This window comes from Erpetoichthys calabaricus, chromosome 2, assembly GCF_900747795.2.
Source record: "Erpetoichthys calabaricus chromosome 2, fErpCal1.3, whole genome shotgun sequence".
Lineage (NCBI taxonomy): Eukaryota > Metazoa > Chordata > Cladistia > Polypteriformes > Polypteridae > Erpetoichthys > Erpetoichthys calabaricus.
This window is the reverse complement of record NC_041395.2, coordinates 260,521,369-260,534,865: the sequence shown is the minus strand read 5'-3', so window position 1 is coordinate 260,534,865 and position 13,497 is coordinate 260,521,369. Positions and strand designations below refer to the sequence as shown.

The following is a 13,497-nucleotide window of genomic DNA, read 5'->3' as shown; positions in this document are numbered from 1 at the left end:
TGATCTGCATCTCATGCGGCGCTTCAAACAGTTAAAAGTCCGTATGGCAGCTGTTTTATTTCCGGCCCTGGGCATGATTAAATCTTTTGGTACAAAGTCCCATCTCGTGAGGCGTTAGTTCTTGATATTTTTTAATTCAGAATTTAAAAATGGAATAAGAATCTGAAAATTTAACATCATTACATTAAAGTGGTATCATTCTTTTCAGAATTTATCGAAAACATATACATGTACATTTTAAAATAAGCCCAATTTAAAGCGTGACAGATAAATGTGACATTAAAAACGTCACCGTTACACTTTTAGGCTTAGGATTTTGTGTGTGTGTGTGTGTGTGTATATATATATATATATATATATATATATATATATATATATATATATATATATATATATATAATATACAATATACAATATACAGTGGAATATAATATACAGTGGAACCTCGGTTCACGACCATAATTCATTCCAAAACTCTGGTCGTAAACCGATTTGGTCGTGAACCGAAGCAATTTCTCCCATAGGATTGTATGTAAATACAATTAATCCGTTCCAGACCGTACGAACTGTATGTAAATATATATTTTTTTTAATTTTTAAGCATCAAATATAGTTAATTACACCATAGAATGCACAGCGTAATAGTAAACTAAATGTAAAAACATTGAATAACACTGAGAAAACCTTGAACAACAGAGAAAACTAACACTGCAATAGTTCACGCTATAGTGCTAGGAACCGCTCGCTAAAAACACTTATTAAAAAAGAGTTTTAAGCACAGGGGAAAAAATGAACATTTGAAAAATCCGTAATTTAATAAACCACCAAGAAAAGTAACATTGCAGCAGTGCAGGCTACGAACCGATCACTGTAAAAAGAACTAAAAACAAAAACAAGCCTTCTCTACCTTATGCGTCCCTCCCTCTCTCGCTTGCTCTCTCTCTCTCTCTCTCTTTTGCGAGCCTGGAGCGCCTGTGTGTGTGTCTCTCTATCTGGCTCCTGTGTGTGCACACGGCTCTCTCTCTGCCTGTGTTGTGTGCACACGGCTCTCTCTCTGCCTGTGTTGTGTGCACGGCTCTCTCTCGCTGCCTGTGTTGTGTGCACGGCTCTCTCTCGCTTGCTGCCTGTGTGTGTGCATGGCTCTCTCTCGCTTGCTGCCTGTGTGTGTGCATGGCTCTCTCTCGCTGCCTCTGTGTGTGTGTGCTGTGTGTGTTGCGCGCTCTCGCTCTCTCTCTTGCTTGCTGTACAGGAAATGCACAGGGAGAAACTGAACATGTACAAACCGAAAGGGAACCTGGCTTGTTCGTATACCGAGTGTGTGGTCGTGAACTGAGGCAAAAGTTTGGCGAACTTTTTGGTCGTAAACCGAAAACATGTACCGAGACATTCGTGAACTGAGGTTCCACTATATAATATATATATATATTGTGGACGCTAGGGGTTGCTGTTGCCCCGTTGAACACACCAGACAGATGTCCAAGACACATGTTTAAAACACCAAGAAGATTCTTTAATATTAATTCTTCAATAAAGTGCACAAAGCACCGCACACTCCACAATTCTCCAAATTATAATAATAATAAACAATAATCCTCCAGCTCCCAGCAGCTCCGTTACACTCCCACCCAACTTCGGCTCCATCTGCTGGGGTTTCCCACAATCCTTTTAAAGTCTCTGACCCAGAAGTATTCCGTCTCCGGGTCAAACACCTTTTTCAGGTGTCCCGGAAGAACTGCGGGTTTCCATCCTCGTGACTTCTAAGTACTTCTCGGGTTAATGTCACCGTAATAGTCCTTGGGTTTTTGGTGAGCACCCCCTGGCGGCACTTTCTGAGGCTTGCTCACAGTTTGGGGCTCCCTATGGATAAGAGAGAGACCCTTTCCTGTCTGCACCCCTTTTGATTTAAGTGTGACCGAGGCCAATGTCTTAAGGTTTGGGACCAATCGTAAGCCAGCACTATCTCGCTTCTCCGACGGCCCCTCCCCTTCCATCGGTCATCACGCCTAGATCAACTGTGGGACGTGAGACTACTTGGCAGCCGATACTAGAAACTCTCGCTGCCCTTGTAATCTGCGTCCCGACTTCATGTACGGTACCGAATATGCTCACCTGTACTGCCGAATCAGTCATCTGTGGAAGTCTCCGTCCGCAGCGCCATAAATATTCCTCCACATGCCTTAGTGGTGCCTCGGCCATCGCTCCCAATTCCTCGATTACTTTATTAATGGAGGTGATGATCCAAAAAAAGCTTTGGACAGGTTCTGTTAGCTCTTCGAGGTCCCATACATTAAAGTCCTTTTCTTGATCAGCTGGAGGCAAGCTCGGGCTTTCAAAACCCCCGCCCTCCAGCTGTGAGCCAACAGACTTCTCCTGCGCAGTTGGGTCTCGCACGGCCTTTTGGGATTTGGAGTTCCGCATGACAGAGATCCGGGTTGTCTCCACTGGCCGACTGTGATCCGCCGTTTATAATTTAGTGGTGGACCGTTCAGTCATATCCCGTCCCTCTTCACCTTTATTTGTGGCTGGCGTTGCTTCGCTCACCTTCCCCCTCCCCTTCAGGGAGCTCGTTTCCATTGGGGAAACGATGACCTCACCTACGGGACGACGCTGACCTTCTCCTTCCCGTGACACATCAGGGCTGGTCACGTGTCCTAGGCTGTCCGACCTCATGCGGGAGTCTTCCATGTTCCCCTCGGATAATGCATAACCATTTTTGGGAGGACTTGCCGTTTTACATACGACCTCTGGAAGCTGCCATCTAGCGTCCCGAGGGATGTAGTGCCTTAAAAAGGCTTTGTTTCAGTTGAGGGACATCCCGGCCAGACTGAAATGCCGGCCGTCCATCACAATATATATGAAAGATTTTGAAAGTTCTGAAGTGGGAGTTTAAGAGTTTATGGATGCAAGCATATAAAGGTAAATCTGAATGACAAACGCAGGAAGATGAAATCATGTGTAACGAGAGTGACGGAAGCATTAATGAATTCAAATTGACACAGTAAGTCAGAGAGGGTGGCACAGTGGTGCCCTTGTATGACTTGGTGGCTGCATGTGGTTTCCTCCATGTAACCTGGCTTCCTCAAAGACACGAAGATTGGTTTAATTGGCCCAGTGTGGGTGTGGGCATGAGTTGGCCCAGTGATTAACTGGCACCCAGCCCAGACTTGGTGCGTGCCTTATGCCCAGTGTTATGGGATAGTATTTGGCTCCCTGTGACCATAGATTGGATTAAGTGGATTTGAAAATGCTGTTATTTTACAATAGGACAAAGTAAATGAGAGGTAAAATTATTTAAAACAGGAGTCTAAACAAGAGAACATTCAATGCACTGCAAAAGACAGAAGAAAGAAGAAGTCCAAGGTCCACTTGGGTAATAGCTTATCACTTTAATAGCTGATTTGATGCCTGTTATGTTTTAGAACAGAGAATTACAATCAACACAACAAGAGAAACTGCATGTGCTGCAGATATTGAAGTACCAATTGATGCTGTTAGATTGTAATTAAAAACCTGTAAAACCAGGCAAAAGTTATGGCAAAGATAGTTTCAGTTGTAAAAGTCTTGTGATTATTCACACACATCATACCCTTTTCAGAAGCCGTTTCAATAAGCAGTAGCATAGTCTATACTACATTATACCAATATACAAAAATCCTTAACTAGAGGAAAATGAACGGTGGTCCAGTTGGTATAATTTCAGTATTCTGAGCAGATCATATCAAAAATATACCTTTTACTGAACAAGGGAACTATTTTAGACTCAAACCAGTATGCATGTTGAACAAAAGTCATGTTGAGGATGCTCTGTTAGTAATGCTGAATAGCATCTTTGAATATCTGCAGCGAGCTCAAAACTTCGTCACAATTTTATTTCTATGGATTTTAATAGTGTGTTTAGTATTGTTCTGAAGCAGAGATTGGGGTTAATTAAAAAAATGTTTGTTATTGTCAATTTTATTGTGAATCCCAGAAAGCAAATGAGTAACTGAACTCTGTCCTGTCATTCTTGAAAACTGTTAATGCTGAAAACTGTTAATGCAGGAACCCTGCAAGGTTGTGTTCACTTGTGTGGCATATTAAGAGCTTGTGATATGCTAATAATATTGTGAATGTGACAGCTTCATTTGGTCTGAAGTGTTAATTTAGGATTCTCAATCCTTTTACTAAAGTATGCATTATTGAGACACATTATCACTCACCTAAGCCACCAAAGTGACATTATTTTAGTAGGCTATAATGCACAGGGATAAATAACCACTTTATTAATGCTTTGTAAATGGTATTAAGAGCAACACAAGCCTTTGTAAATGTCTTGTTGCCTACAATAACAGTACGTGCCTAATTATAGGTAGTCCCAAATCTAAAGTGTTACCTAAGAGTCTTGATCAAAAGTTTAACGAACTGTGGTCTGACTAGACACAGAATCATGCAGAGCCAAATAAAAAATACACTTTAAGAGATCTGTAACAATTAAGCTGTTTAATGATTAAGAAAAGCTGTAATACAGTATGTATTGTATTGACATAAATGTTTATCTGTTTATCTGATGACACTTTCTCTCTCTGTGGTCTGTGATACTCATGTTCAGCTTTAATGTGTAAGACTGATCAAATAAGGAATAATAAACTTTAACTTGCCCTTGATCTTGATCGAACTTAGCCTTGGCAAACAAGCCTGAAGACAAATTGAAGTGGCAGCCATGACCAAAGGCAAAACCAATATATATGTCTGGGTTAGGTGTGCAAACATAAAAAGTAATGCTGCTGTTTTAGTCAAGATGGAAACCTTCCTAAATTTGGTACTTTATTTTGGTGATGGTAGTATTACTTGTTATAATATGAACATTGTTTTAAGCACAGCTGTATTTGCCTATGTTGCTGTTAATGTCTCAGCCTCCCCCAGTTTAGAAGAAAATACTGTTTGAAGCATTCATTTTATAAGACTTTATTTGGGGTATTTTGGATTTTTATTGAACCTGCCTCCATGTCATTATTCTGACATCTGTCTTGTAGCAGTGGAAGGCATATCTTACAGGGTAGGTGGTACTACCTTGTCCTACCTGTCTTGCTGCTTTTAGTTATGTGCTCCATTTTCAATAAGTTTTACTTCTGTGCCTTGACAAACTATTGATACTATATTAAGAAATAAAGTAGTAGGTATTGGGGTAATCTATAAAATTGGATTTCTAGTTGGTTAACCGGCAACAGACCAAGAGTACAGAAAAGAGCAGAGTGCTCCATGTGGAGCAAGGTCATAAGTGGAGTCGTTCAGAGGTCTGTCTTTCGACCATTACTGTTTCTGATTTATATTAATGACATTGATTCTGGTATAGTTACTAAACTTGTGAAATTCGCAGATGACTCTAAAATTGGAGGGATAGCAGACACTGAGGAGGCAGCAGAAAGGATTCAGAAAGACCTGAACAACCTTCAGAACTGGGCAGACACCTGGAAAATGCAGTGCACCACATGGGCATAAGGAACATCTTATATATAATTCGCCAGTCACCTCACTCACGTCTGTCCGAAGCCTTCTGCGCAGTCCCCTTCTGCGCATGTCCGAAGCCGAATGCAGTCGCCTTCTGCACAGCTGCCCGAAAAACCTTACGAGACCGACATCGCGGCAGGCGGCGGATTTACGGCCGCGAAAATTCAAAGAGAAAGGCGACTTCGACCAACATCGGGGCAGGCAGCGGATTTACAGCTGCAAAAATTCAAAGAGAAAGGCGACTTTGGCCAACATCGCGGCAGGCGGCGGTTTTACGGCCGCAAAAATTCAAAGAGAAAGGTGACTTCGATTAAAGCTCTAGAGGCCTGAAAGGCGATTTCGACTACAGCTCCAGGCCTAATTATGCATTCATTCAATACACCTATATCAGGTTTGTGGTGCTTATACTTATTACTATTCCACTCGTACCCATTTCATCTTATGTTGTCGAAACGGACTCTTTGTCTAGTCAATTATAAATACAAGGTGGGAGACGCTGTCATGCAGGAAGCAACCTGTAAAAATTATGTAGGGGTTTATGATGACACACCATTTTCTTTGACTAAGCAGTGTACAGGAGCAATTAAAAAGGAAAATAACATATTAAGGTTATATCATAATATCTGTTGAATGTAAGTCAATGACATTATGCTCAAAACTATATAATGTGCTAGTGAGACCACATCTGGAATATTGTGTATAGTTCTGGTCACCACAGTACAGATCAGCACTTGAAGCTATACAGAGGAGAGCAGCCAGGTGTATCACAGAACTTAAGGACATTTCCTACTCTGACACTCACAAAATTAAAATTGTTTAATCTCAAGACTCTGTCCTGATGGTGCTCCGCGTTGACATGGTGGGATAGCTTGCGTACCTTGGTAACCCCCTGAGCTATTTCGGCAGGAATTTTGTGGTCCTAGCAGGTTTAACCAAGCCAATCAGGTCTGAGAGGGATAGAGGCCAGACTAAACTGACAACCTGGTTCTCCAGGTGAGTGGTTGTACAATGGGCAATCTCATCCACATAAGTTTTTTTTTTTTTATAGAAACCAAAAACAGTATGTTATCCACAAACTCCTGTCTCGGGAGAAACAGGGTTCCATTCTGGAGGTTGATGACACTCTGCAATCAAACCTATCTGGGAGCTGTAGGGCCGACGGCCCTTCACTTGAGGAAAATGCTGGAGGTCCCTAACCTGATCCCTTAGAAGTGCCCTATACAGATCGGAACATAGAACATGAAAATGCTTCTGGCAATTGGGGAGATGCCCATAGGCAGTGAGGGAGATGAACCAGTATTACTTCACACTACTTGGCATGTGTGAGGTCAGATGGATCTCCTTTGGTAAAATTAAACAGCAAATTGGAGAAACACTGTTGCTCTCTGGAAGTAAAGAGAAGACGTCCCCCATGAAACCGGGGTTGCTGTGCTGTCGTCAAAGGAAGCAGCCAGAAGCTTGATGGAGTGGGAACCAGTATCATCTCGGCCAGATTCTTTTCCAGGTTTCAGAAGGCATTCAACAAACTGCAGAGCAGGATGAAAAATTACTCTTCTACCACCAACTCCAGTCTTTCCTCAACAAGGTACCCAAGCGAGACATGCTGATCCTCATGGGAGATCTAAATGCCAAGGTGCGCAGCGACAACACAGGAATAAAAGGAACTGGGAAGGCATTGCCTGGGAGAGTTGAATGAAAATGGAGAACTCCTTGCAGGACTTATCTGCCATCAATGACCTTCCAATGGAGGCATCCTTTTACCCCACCAGCAAATCTACAAGGTCACTTGGGTCTCGCCTGACCATCGTTCAAGAAACCAGATTTACCACATCGTGATCCACCAATGCTGGAGGAACTCACTGTAAGATGTGAGGGCCAAGCATGGAGCAGACATAGAATCTGACCATCACCTGGTTGTTGCAATGCTGAAGATGAAGCTATCAGCCAGAAAAAACAACAAAATGCACAATTCAGGTTCAATGTAAGGAAGCTTCAGACAAGGGGAAAACAGGGAAAACTTGCAGATTGCCCTACAAAACTGTTTTGAGGCTCTCCAGATGGAGGAGAGAGAAGAGGAGATGGTGGAACACGCCTGGGCTACCCTCAAACAAGCCATTGTTGGCAACTGTGAAGTGATACAGAAAAGACAACATATATATGACAGAAAAAACACGATAATATGGTGTTCCAGAGAGGATGGTGAATATCATCAAAAATCTTTGACGGTTATCCATGATGGGAGACTTTCAGGGAAGTTCCATGTAATAACTGGTGTGAGAATGGGATGTTTACTCTCAACCCTTTTCTTCCTACAGCCTATGCCAATTCGGGAAAAGGCATCCATTGGGTGCTGACTAAGAAGATAGAAGATCTGGAGTTCACAGACAACCTTGCCTTGCTGTCACACTGCCTACAAGATATTCAAGGAAAAATTGACTCCCTCGGAGAGACTGCACAACATGTCGTCTTAAAGATCAGCCAAGAGAAAAACAAAGTACTGCGGATTAACAACAGGCAAGAAACACCGATTGTGATCTGGTGGAAGGCAATAGAGAAAGATCAGCCAGTCTGGAGGAAAAGACAAGGATATCAAGGCTAGGATTAAGAAAGCTCAACAAGCCTTTGCTACCCTCCTCCCAGTCTGGAAATCCACCACCTTCATCACCAGGACTAAGCTCAGAGTTTTCGGCTGAAAAATGAAATCTGTTCACATGTATAGGTCGGAAACATGGAGAGTTACCAGCAATAGAAAGGATCCAGTCCTTTATTAACAAATACGAAGATAGAGTGCAAAGCACTGACCTGTGGATAAGGGCAAATCAGGAGCAAGTGCAAATTCAGATCAGGAGAAGAAAATGGAGATGGGTTGGACACGCACTGTAGAAAGAGGCATCCAATATCACACGACAGTCTCTTTACTGGAACCTGCAAGGAAAACGAAGATGAGGGTGCAGACCTGGAGATGGAGTCTAAATGAAAAACTCAAAAGCCATCAACCTGTCTTAAGAAGAATTAAAAAATATTACCAGAGACTGCAGGAAGTGGAAGACAACTGTCGAGGAGTAAAAAAGATCAAATGAGTTTTGAGACTACATTGGGACCTAATCCAAGTCTTCAAAATCCTCAAAGACACAATAAAGTGGATCCAGCAACATAATTTCAGCATAAGGGTAAATCACATACTCAGAGACATCAGTGGAAATTAAGGATTGTGCATTTAAAACTAAAGCCAGAAAGCACTTCTTTACACAAAGAGTTGTGGGACTCTGGAATTTCTGAGACACTTAGTTGAAACAGAAACTTTCACAACCTTTAAGAAGAATCTGGATGAGATATTGGTGCAACTTAGCTATTAGCTGAGCAAACAAACCTAATGGACTGAATTGTCTCCTCTCATTTGTCAAATTTCTTATTTCTTATGAAATATGTAAAATATGTTTTATAGTATATGTAAAAGTCCTCTGTTACATTTGTAGAAGTTACTGAACTGATGTTTAATTTTTACCACAATGTTTTTTTAAGAATAAAACAAATTAATGAATTCTTATATCAATAAACTGTCCCTTTCGTTGCAAAATATCTGCAATATTTGTTTCATATCCATTGCAATGAACTGCAGATGCAGTTCTATAGAAAAAAAACATTTGAGAAATTTATGTCTTAAGAAGGCTGCAAATCTAAAACCATAATTTCACAGGTCAGATCTCAACAGTGTCTGGTGTTAATGAAATGTGTTATAAGATAAGCTTAAGAAGGATTCTGAGTATAAGGAGTGCTAAGTGAAATGACAGCTTTTCAATTGACATAATTCCTTTTAAAAGGCAAGCATTTCTTACCATATTTATAAATACCATACAGTCAAAATATATCTCAAAATAACATGCAAAAACACTTAATATTGAAAAACCAACAGAATAAAGTACATCCATCCATTCATTATCAAACCCGCTATATCCTAACTACAGGGTCATGGAGGTCTGCTGGAGCCAATCCCAGCCAACACAGGGCTCAAGGCAGGAAACAAACCCCGGGCAGGGTGCTAGCCCACCGCAGAGAATAAAGTACAGTATAGTATATATAAAGAAATGTTAATTTATGAATCCGTATTCTACCCTGTTTATCCAGTTCAGAGTTACTTGGAGTCTCTGTCAATCCAAGCAGCACTGGATGTAAAGCAGGAGGTGTACATACTGTATATATGCCCTTGTGTGAGTATGGCAGTTGCAATAGACTGGTGCCCCATAAAGGATTTGTTTCTGCCTTGTGCCCAGTGCTGTTGTGTTAGGCTCTGACCCCTGAGATTAACTGGTCTTGAATGCATACTTACATTTTTGAAAGCATTAAAAGAAAGTTGTTGTGTTTTGTTTTTTTTGCTGATTTAACCAAAAGTTGAAATCTTCCATATGTAACTTCAGTCATTTTAAACTGAAGATGGATATGGGTTGAAGGAGAGTTTTTAAACGAGAAGAGCCTAAGTCGTGCATATTCTAATTTTAAGACATCTGCTAGTTTTACTGATCAACTTTTGCAGTTTGAGTGACAGCTCATTTTTGTGCCAAAATTTAATTTCCCTATTATATCACGAAATATGTATACAGTATTCAGTAATTTAGGGAATGATTATGTGAAGGTGATAAGTAACTGAAGCCTTGAAAGAAAAGATTGGAGCAGAATTATGTTTATAGAATTCCACTGTAAAGTAATATGGTATTTATATTTTAAGTTCATGGCATAACTTGGAAGAATGTAGGAAGAAAACATAAGATAATTGTATATGATGAGCTTTATTAGCTTAAAATGGCCTTGCCATTAAACATGAAACAAATCCTCTGATGTTTTAAGTCTGGAAATAAAGATTAACTAAAAATGAACTTGGGTTGGAAAGTGTTGCTTGCATGTAATGTACTATAAAATGGCCCGTTATATAATAATAATTTTTCTTTTTACATTATAAAGTACATGATTATTATTTTTATTCACTGTTCAAATAATTAATTTCTTGAATTTCTTCTTTAATTTACTTCTACCCCTCATAAAGCTATTTATTATAAGTGGGTAGTGACTACACCATGGAAAGTCTTTTGCTGGCTACAACTCCACTTATGAAATCTACAATGATTTTTTTCTGTACATTGCATTTTAGCGGTGTTTAGGAATGTTGACATCATCATCAGCTGCAGAATGTGTTGCTTTATTTTTGTTTTGCTGAATATGATGACCTGTTATAATATATGTAGCAGATTTCAAGTTGCTGGAATAGGCGGACTCCGATACCAGTTCCGATTTAGTTTTCCTCATCCTTTTAATTTTTTTACACTAACCTGCTGAATAACCAGCCATAAGTAACTTGTTCTAGATTAAAGTGGTGTTCTTATAATTAAATTGCAGATCACATGAGTTATTTGTTATTTTTTTAATAACAAAATGAAATTATGTAGGCTTTTTGTTCAATGACCATAAAAATACCAAAATAAAATCTCCTTAAAATAAACTTTTTTAAACTAATAAAAATGTACAAAATAATACACATGCCATTAAAGAAAAGAAAAAAATTTGTTGTAATTCAAAGACACAATTTTAATAAAATTTTCATACTTATCAAGAAGATATAAGGCCAATGTGCTTAACAGGTTTACATGTAAAATCGACAACTTTTGGCTTTTATGCAAACACACCTGTTGTGTTCTACACAGCACAGTGATTTTTTTTCTTTTTCCTGATTAATAATTGGAGCTGGTTGCTCACTGTCCTTTACCATTAATTATAGGACAAAATGAAATGGTCTGAACTCATTCTCTTTTAATTTCACCGAAGATGCACCTCTGTTTTCTTACACTTTGCCGTTCTTCTCCATTCTCAGGATGACACCTCATATTCCCTTTTCTCAGTTTATTACTCCACATTCTTTAATGTAAAAGCCAATATTTCTGCCTTCACTTTCTCCTAAAGTAGGCAGTTCAGCAGCAAAATGACACTGTGATTTCTCAAGTACCATAATAACTTGTGTAAAGGAGCGTGACAATTAAATTACCGTAATGCTTAGAAAAACAGGTTTTAAGAAAACGTATTTTTGGGATTGGCTAATTTACCAATCAACAGTCGAGTCATTTGGGGTGAATATCATGATAAGATTCCTCAAAAATCAGTAAAACATTTTTTTTCTGCTGTAATTTGCAATATTTCCATTGTGTGTATGTGTATTGTAAATGTATCACTTTCTAATTTTGATGACTCTTGCTTTTCTTCTTGACTCTAGCTTTCATTTTTTTTATAAATTTACAAAATGGCCTTTTTATTTATTTATTTATTTATTTTTTTACAGGGTAACAACAAGTGTGACGATACCATAGAATGCCTGTTTATTCAAAAAGTAAGTAAGTACAATACTGTGTCACATCTGTGATTCATAGGTTACTGCCTACCTTGTGATGTTCCACCTACAGAGTAGGTGTAAAGAGTTTAATTAGTTTTTTCTGTAGCTGTTAGTGATTTTTTTTTTTTGTCCCTTCTATTCTTGTGATGGGTATGGTCTTATTTGTCACAATATGGGTTGAAAGTCTTAATCTCATCTAAATATGTTGTCTTCCTCTTTATATGTTCAGTATCATTATGATTTACAGGCTGGGCCTATTGAGTGAACAACATTATTTAACATTTGTTTTACACACAAAATTAGGAAATAGCAGGTCGTTTTTTTTACCTAGTTTCTCATACTATGGTTGGTTAAAATCAGTGGCCATTAACATCATTTTGTTGTTTTGTCCACTAAGTTTGTGAGACTTGTTGCTACATTTGCTTCATTTCAGTAAAATTCTTTTAACATGGCTTGGACCTTTTCAATGCTTGAAAGTCCTCTTTGCATGAAGCAATGAAATGAAAGAACTGTGGTTAGAACCAGTTTCATTGAACAGGTGATATGTTCCAATGATCCTAAGGTATTTGAAGAATATAGTAATCTAATGTAAACGGCTATATATAAGAATAAAGAACAGTCTATTGCATGGAGCTGGAGGGAAGTTTTACGTATGCATCAATAAACGAAAGATATCTACATCCATTAAATGAGATTTGAATGTCAGTGCTGAAATATATTGTATGAATTATTGTATTCTTTTGTATATCTTAATCACAAGTTATCTTTCAGGTGAAGCACTTAATTTAGTAACTTTGAGAATTTCTGCTGCTGTTTTTGTTTAATATAAAATAATGTTCTTGAAGAAAGTTTTATTTGGCATAGTATTTATGCAGGTTCGGCATAGTATTTATGCAGGATGCCTTTCCTGACACAACTCTCCCCAATTTACCCGGGCTAGGGACCTGCACAATGACTACACTGGCTTGTGTGATCTCAGTGGCAGAACTGGAAGTGGAGGAGTTGAAGATGCTTTGATCTTTGCTCTTTGCTCAGAGTAACAAGGGTAGACAGGATTAGAAATCAGTGTATTAGAAAGACAACACAGATGTGACAGTTTGGTAACCAAGTGAGAGAGGCTAGATAGAGGTGGTTTGGGCACCTGCAGAAGAGTACATCGAGAAAATAATGTTGAGGAACCACAAGGCAAGAGGAAGACAAAAGAGAAGATTTATGGATGTGGTGAGGGAGGACATAAGGCAATTGGTGTGACAGAAAATTATGTAAAAGACAGGAATAGATGGAGATAGATGATCTGCTGAGGCAACCCAAAAATGGGAGCAGCCAAAAGAAGAAGTAAATGTTCTTAAAGAAAGTGCTCTCAGTGTATTGGTTCAGAGTAGTTTTATTGATTTGTCACTGAACTCCGGGATTGCCTTGTAAATATACTCGAGTATAAGCTGACCCGAATATAAGCCAAGGTACCTAATTTTACCTACAAAAACTGGAAAAACTTACTGACTCGAGTATAAGCCTAGGGTGAGAAATGCAGCAGTTAGTGGTAAGTTTTCAATAGTCAAAATAAATACCAATAAAATTACCGTACATTAATTGAAGCATCAGTAGGTTAAATGTTTTTGAGTATTTATTTCAAAGAA

At 39.1% G+C, this 13,497-nt stretch overlaps 1 protein-coding gene across 2 annotated transcripts in view; it reads left to right on the top strand.

The window, feature by feature from the left end:
• The window catches only part of sgms1b (sphingomyelin synthase 1b), a 257,517-nt gene that overhangs the window by 44,989 nt on the left and 199,031 nt on the right, over positions 1 to 13,497 (top strand). For both annotated transcript variants that reach the window (XM_028795426.2, XM_028795423.2), the window contains exon 2: positions 11,810 to 11,857. The gene's annotated coding sequence lies outside the window, so the exon portion shown is untranslated. The remainder of the gene's footprint in view (positions 1 to 11,809; positions 11,858 to 13,497) is intronic.